This window comes from Aegilops tauschii, chromosome 3 (assembly GCF_002575655.3).
Source record: "Aegilops tauschii subsp. strangulata cultivar AL8/78 chromosome 3, Aet v6.0, whole genome shotgun sequence".
Lineage (NCBI taxonomy): Eukaryota > Viridiplantae > Streptophyta > Magnoliopsida > Poales > Poaceae > Aegilops > Aegilops tauschii.
Window position 1 is genome coordinate 582,930,128 of NC_053037.3, and position 6,126 is coordinate 582,936,253.

Consider the following 6,126-nt stretch of genomic DNA (forward strand, 5'->3'; position numbering starts at 1 on the left):
TGTGGTAGACAACGGTATGGGTGAGAAGACATAGACCAAAATCCCCGTTAGTGTTCTTCGGTATATGCCAATCGTACCAAGACTTCAACGTCTTTTCATGGTCGAAGAGACGGCCAGACAGATGACATGGCACAAAACAGGCAAAAGAACCGAACTAGATGTAGATGGGAATCTGATGATGGTACACACATCGGATGGTGTTGCGTGGAAAAAGTTTGATGAATTACATGCTGACAAAGCGGCAGATCCGAGGCATCCTCGAGTCGGCATCAGCACGGATGGGTTCAGTGTGTTTGGTATGACGGCAGCCCAATACAGTTGTTGGCCCGTATTTGTGTTTCCACTCAAACCCCCCCGGACAGATTATGCAAAGAAAGAACATTTTCCTGACGTTGATAATTCTAGGGCCCAACTATCCAGGGAAAAATATGAATGTGTACATCCAGCTGCTTAAGGACGAATTGCAAGAAGCCTGGGATAATGGGTTCAAGACATACGACGCCTATAGCAAACGGAACTTCATAATGCGTGTCTGGTACATGTACTCGACGCATGACTTGCTGGCGTATCCGCTATTCGTTGGCTGGTGTGTGCATGGAAGGTTCCCGTGCCCCACATGCAAGGGAGCTCTTGATTTTCGTTGGCTTCAGGCCGGTCGCAATTTTCTTGCTTCGACATGCATAGACAGTTCCTGGATCCTCGCCATAAGTTAAGGAAAGACAAGAAGAACTTCATCAGAGGTAGAGTTGTCAAAAACTCTGCACCACCTGCGTTGACAGGCCAACAGACCATGGATCAGTTAAACACTCTCGAGCCAGATCCAGAGCGTCCAGGGCTTCAAGGGGTATAATTCTAAGCACGTCTGGATTCACAAGACATGCTTATGGGATCTGCCTTACTTCAAAGACCTCCTTTGCCCACACAACATCGACGTGATGCACACTGAGAAGAATATCGCCGAGGCACTTTTTGGTACATTGTTCGGCATAGATGGGAAGTCAAAGGATAATACTAAGGCTAGAGTCGATCTAGAGGCGCTATGTGATAGGCCATTACAAAACATGAAAGAACCGAAAGGAAAGCAGAACTGGACAAAGCCAAAGGCATGGTTCAATCTTGGAAGGCCAGCTATGAGGGAAATTATCTTGTGGGTGAAAATGCAGTTGATGTTCCCCGATGGGTATGCAGCGAATCTAAAGAGGGGAGCGAGTCTTGATAAATTGAAGATATTTGGTCTCAAGAGTCATGATTGGCACATATGGATTGAGCGGGTAATGCCGGTGATGTTGGGTGGCTTCATCCCTGAGGATGAATGGCTAGTACTGGCAGAACTCAGCTATTTCTTCCGTGTTCTTTGTGCGAAAGAACTATCGCCTGGCGTGCTAGAAGAAATGGAAGAGTTGGCGCCGGAGTTGATCTGCAAGTTAGAGAAGATCTTTCCACCGGGCTTCTTTAATCCAATGCAGCATTTGATTTTGCATCTCTCGACCGAGGCAAGATTGGGGGGCCCGTGCAAAATCGTTGGTGCTACCCAACTGAGAGGATGCAGAAGACGCTTCGACAAAAATGTAAAAATAAACGTAGAATTGAAGCATCGATGGCTGAGGCATTCATCACTGAGGAGGCGGCAAACTTCGTGACAGCACACTACGAAGCCAAAAATCGTCATTTGCATAATCCGAAGCCTCGGTACAATGCTGACGAACCTCAAAAGGGTGGATCCAACCTCAGCCTACTCAAAGGGAATCTCACACCAGCCAGTGGTTCAAAACTAGTATCTTTGGATAACAAAGAATGGCGGACCATTACGTTGTATATCTTCAACAACCTGACAGAAGTGCGGCCGTACATCAAGTAAGTTCTCGGTACATTGTTTCGCAATAGCTATTTCCTTTGAACTGCTCTTATTCCTGGATATTTCATACAGTCGATACGTTGCCATATTCTCGTATGGAGCGGTAATCCAAAAGGATTCCGTCGAAGAGTATGAGCTTCTCGCAAAGCAAGGAGGCGGCTATCCCGGTTTCATCTCTTGGTTCAAACAAACGGTAATTTCTATTAGACCATTTCATTACATTCGCTAATTTCTGCCTAATGCAACAATCCTTTCGTATTAAACTTGTAGGCTAATTCAGAGTCTATGGACGCCGAATTGAGACGAGTCGCTAATGGTTTTGACTATAAGGTCCGTTCATTTGACAAATATGACATCAACGGGTATCGCTTTCGTACCTATGGCAAAGAGCTACCTATGGCCGACCGAAAGTCTACAAATTGTTGTGTATCTGCTATCGGCGAAGGAGGTACCGAGTATTATGGGAGAGTTGAAGCAATTTATGAACTTATATTCTATGGTGACAACCTACGGAATGTCGTACTCTTCAAATGTTATTGGTTTCAGCCGAAGGAGACTAGAAGGACTCATGAACATATAGGGCTAGTTGAAATCAAACAAAGCACCCATTTAGATGTTCCTGATGTCTATATTACAGCTCAACAGGTGACCCAAGTATTCTATCTACCGTGGGCCTGCCAAACTAATCCAAATCTGAAAGGTTGGGATGTCGTTTATGAAGTGCCGCCACGTGCTAGACTATCTCCCCCAAAGGAAGAGGATTATGAACCTCACATTAACCCAGACACATATGAAGGAGAATTCTTCCAAGAGACACGTCTTTCCAAAAAGCATTTCAAGAACCGCTATACTTCACCCCAAAACATTGAAGTAGACAGCGACAGTGAATCCGACATCAACCCAGAGGAGGAATAAGAAGAGCCGGAACAAGAAGAGGTTACTGTTGCGGATGACCTGTCAATGCTTGACCGATTACGTCAAGGTGGCCTTCCACATGTTGATGCCACTGAACCTATGAGCCCGTCATTGATTATAGTGATGATGATGATTATGCATTTATTGATGATAGTGATCGAGATTATTAGTAGTGTCAGGTATATAATTTTTTTATGTTGTACTTGATGATGATACACTTAAGTGATATACATATTATTATTCATGTCGGTATTATTTTTATGTTGTACTAATTTCGTTTACTCTTTGTCATGGCAGGTGTTGAAAGATGGTGGGCGCTGGTAAGTTTCTTCTAGTGTTTTGCTTAACAAATGCATAAAGACCTAGACTTAGCCTTATTTCCTCCAATATGCTTACCACAATGACCTAGAGTTAGCTTCTTTTCCTCCAAAATGACTTAATAAGCTTACTGACCTCCAAAACCATCCATTTTACCTAAGTTATCTCTAAAACAATCTATACTTAGCTTTGTTTCCTCCAAAATGACCCAAGTTAGCTCTAGTATGCTTAGTTAACTAGGTTTGCCCAATAATGACATGTACTTAGCTTACTTATGTCAAAAATGGCATAATTAGCTTAGTTAGCTCATAAACAATCCATTTTACCTAAGTTAGCTCTAAAATGACCCATTATAACTTAGTTAGCTCATAAATGATCCATTTTACCCAAGTTAGCTCTAAAATGACCCATTTTACCTAGACTAACTCCAAAATGATCCATTTTATCTATGTTAGCTCTAAAATGACCCATTTTACCTAGGTTAGCTCCAAAATGACCCATCTTACCTAGGTTAGCTCCAAAATGATGCATTTTACCCAAGTTAGCTCTAAAATGACCCATTTTACCTAGATTAGCTCATAAACGATCCATTTCACCTAGGTTAGCTCACAAACGATCCATTTTACCTAGTTTAGCTCCAAAATGACCCATCACACCTAGGTTAGCTCTAAAATGATGCATTTTGCCAAAGTTAGCTCATAAACAATCTATTTCACCTAGGTTAGCTCATAAACGATCCATTTCACCTAACTTAGCTCAAAAACAATCCATTTCACCTAGGTTAGCTCCAAAATGACCCATCTTACCTAGGTTAGCTCTAAAATGATGCATTATACCTAAGTTAGCTCATAAACGATCTATTTCACCTAGGTTAGCTCATAAACGATCCATTTCAACTAAGTTAGCTCATAAATGATCCATTTCACCTAAGTTAGCTCATAAATGGCATATACTTCTTCTTCTAGTCACCTTTTTCTAACTTTCTTATTTGCCTTTTTGCAGATTTCATTCACTTCACGGAAGCTAGCTTGCTATGATGGAGTGCTTGTTTTTTCTTTCATTCTCCTCTAGTATTCTTCTAGCTTGCTATGATGGAACTTGCTATCTTGATGAAACTTTGCATTGTAATATGTATGGATGGAACAATGTGTATGTGCAACTTGCTATGTATGAATGGATGGAACTATATATGTATGCACGATGAAACTTATGTGCTGGATATGTCATATGTTTGCTGTTAAATAGCCCTGTGAAATATATATATATATATATATATGTCATATATTTGCTGTGAAAATTGCTGGATTTAAAAAAACAGGAAAAAAGAGGCACCTTTGCCATCAGCCGCTGATGGCAAAGGCGCCTTTGCCGTTTGCCGCGGACGGCAAAGAAGCCACGCGGCAGCCACCTGTGCTCCCTGGGAGCTGACCCATTTGGTCAGTTTGCCTATAGCGGCGGACGGCAAAGGCTTTGCCTACAGTGGCAGACGGCAAAGGCTTGTCCCGCAGTGACGTCCAGCTGACGTCATTCGGAGGACGGCAAAGGCCGGATGCTCTTTGCCGTCAGCGACGAACGGCAAAGGCTGCCGTTAGCCGCCTAACGGACTAACAGCACATTTATTGCCGTCGGCTTTCTTTGCCGTCAGCCGCTGATGGCAAAGGCCCCTTTGCCGTCCGCTTCAGAAAGCAGACGGCAAAGAAGCTCTTTACCGTAGCCTACTTTGCTGGAGCCTTTGCCGTCCGTCATCCTTGCCTTTGCCGTCTGCCGTGGCAGACGGCAAAGTAGCTGATTCCTGTAGTGCCAGGCACATCAAGCGTCGCTTCAACTCCATTCGTGAAAATGTTCAAAATGGAGACATGGATATTTGTAAAGTGCATACGGATTTGAATGTCGCAGATCCGTTGACTAAACCTCTTCCACAGGCGAAACATGATCAACACCAGAACTCTATGGGTGTACGATTCATCACAATGTAACTAGATTATTGACTCTAGTGCAAGTGGGAGACTGTTGGAAATATGCCCTAGAGGCAATAATAAAATGGTTATTATTATATTTCCTTGTTCATGATAATTGTCTATTGTTCATGCTATAATTGTGTTATCCAGAAATCGTAATACATGTGTGAACACATAGACCATAACATGTCCCTAGTGAGCCTCTAGTTGACTAGCTCGTTGATCAATAGATGGTTACGGTTTCCTGACCATGGACATTGGATGTCATTGATAACGGGATCACATCATTAGGAGAATGATGTGATGGACAAGACCCAATCCTAAGCATAGCACTAGATCGTGTAGTTCGTTTGCTAAAGCTTTTCTAATGTCAAGTATCATTTCCTTAGACCATGAGATCGTGCAACTCCCGGATACCGTAGGAATGCTTTGGGTGTACCAAACGTCACAACATAACTGGGTGGCTATAAAGGTGCACTACAGGTATCTCCGAAAGTGTCGTTTGGGTTGGCACGGATCGAGACTGGGATTTGTCACTCCGTATGACGGAGAGGTATCTCTGGGCCCACTCGGTAATGCGTCATCATAATGAGCTCAATGTGACTAAGTAGTTAGTCACGGGATCATGCATTACGGAACGAGTAAAGTGACTTGCCGGTAACGAGATTGAACGAGGTATTGGGATACCGACGATCGAATCTCGGGCAAGTAAAGTACCGATTGACAAAGGGAATTGTATACGGGATTGCTTGAATCCTCGACATCGTGGTTCATCCGATGAGATCATCGTGGAACATGTGGGAGCCAACATGGGTATCCAGATCCCGTTGTTGGTTATTGGCTAGAGAGCTGTCTCGGTCATGTCTGCATGATTCCCGAACCCGTAGGGTCTACACACTTAAGGTTCGATGACGCTAGGGTTATAAGGAAGATTTGTATGTGAGTACCGAATGTTGTTCGGAGTCCCGGATGAGATCCTGGACGTCACGAGGAGTTCCGGAATGATCCAGAGGTGAAGATTTATATATGGGAAGTCATGATACGGTCACCGGAAGTGTTCGGGGGTATGCCGGTATTGTA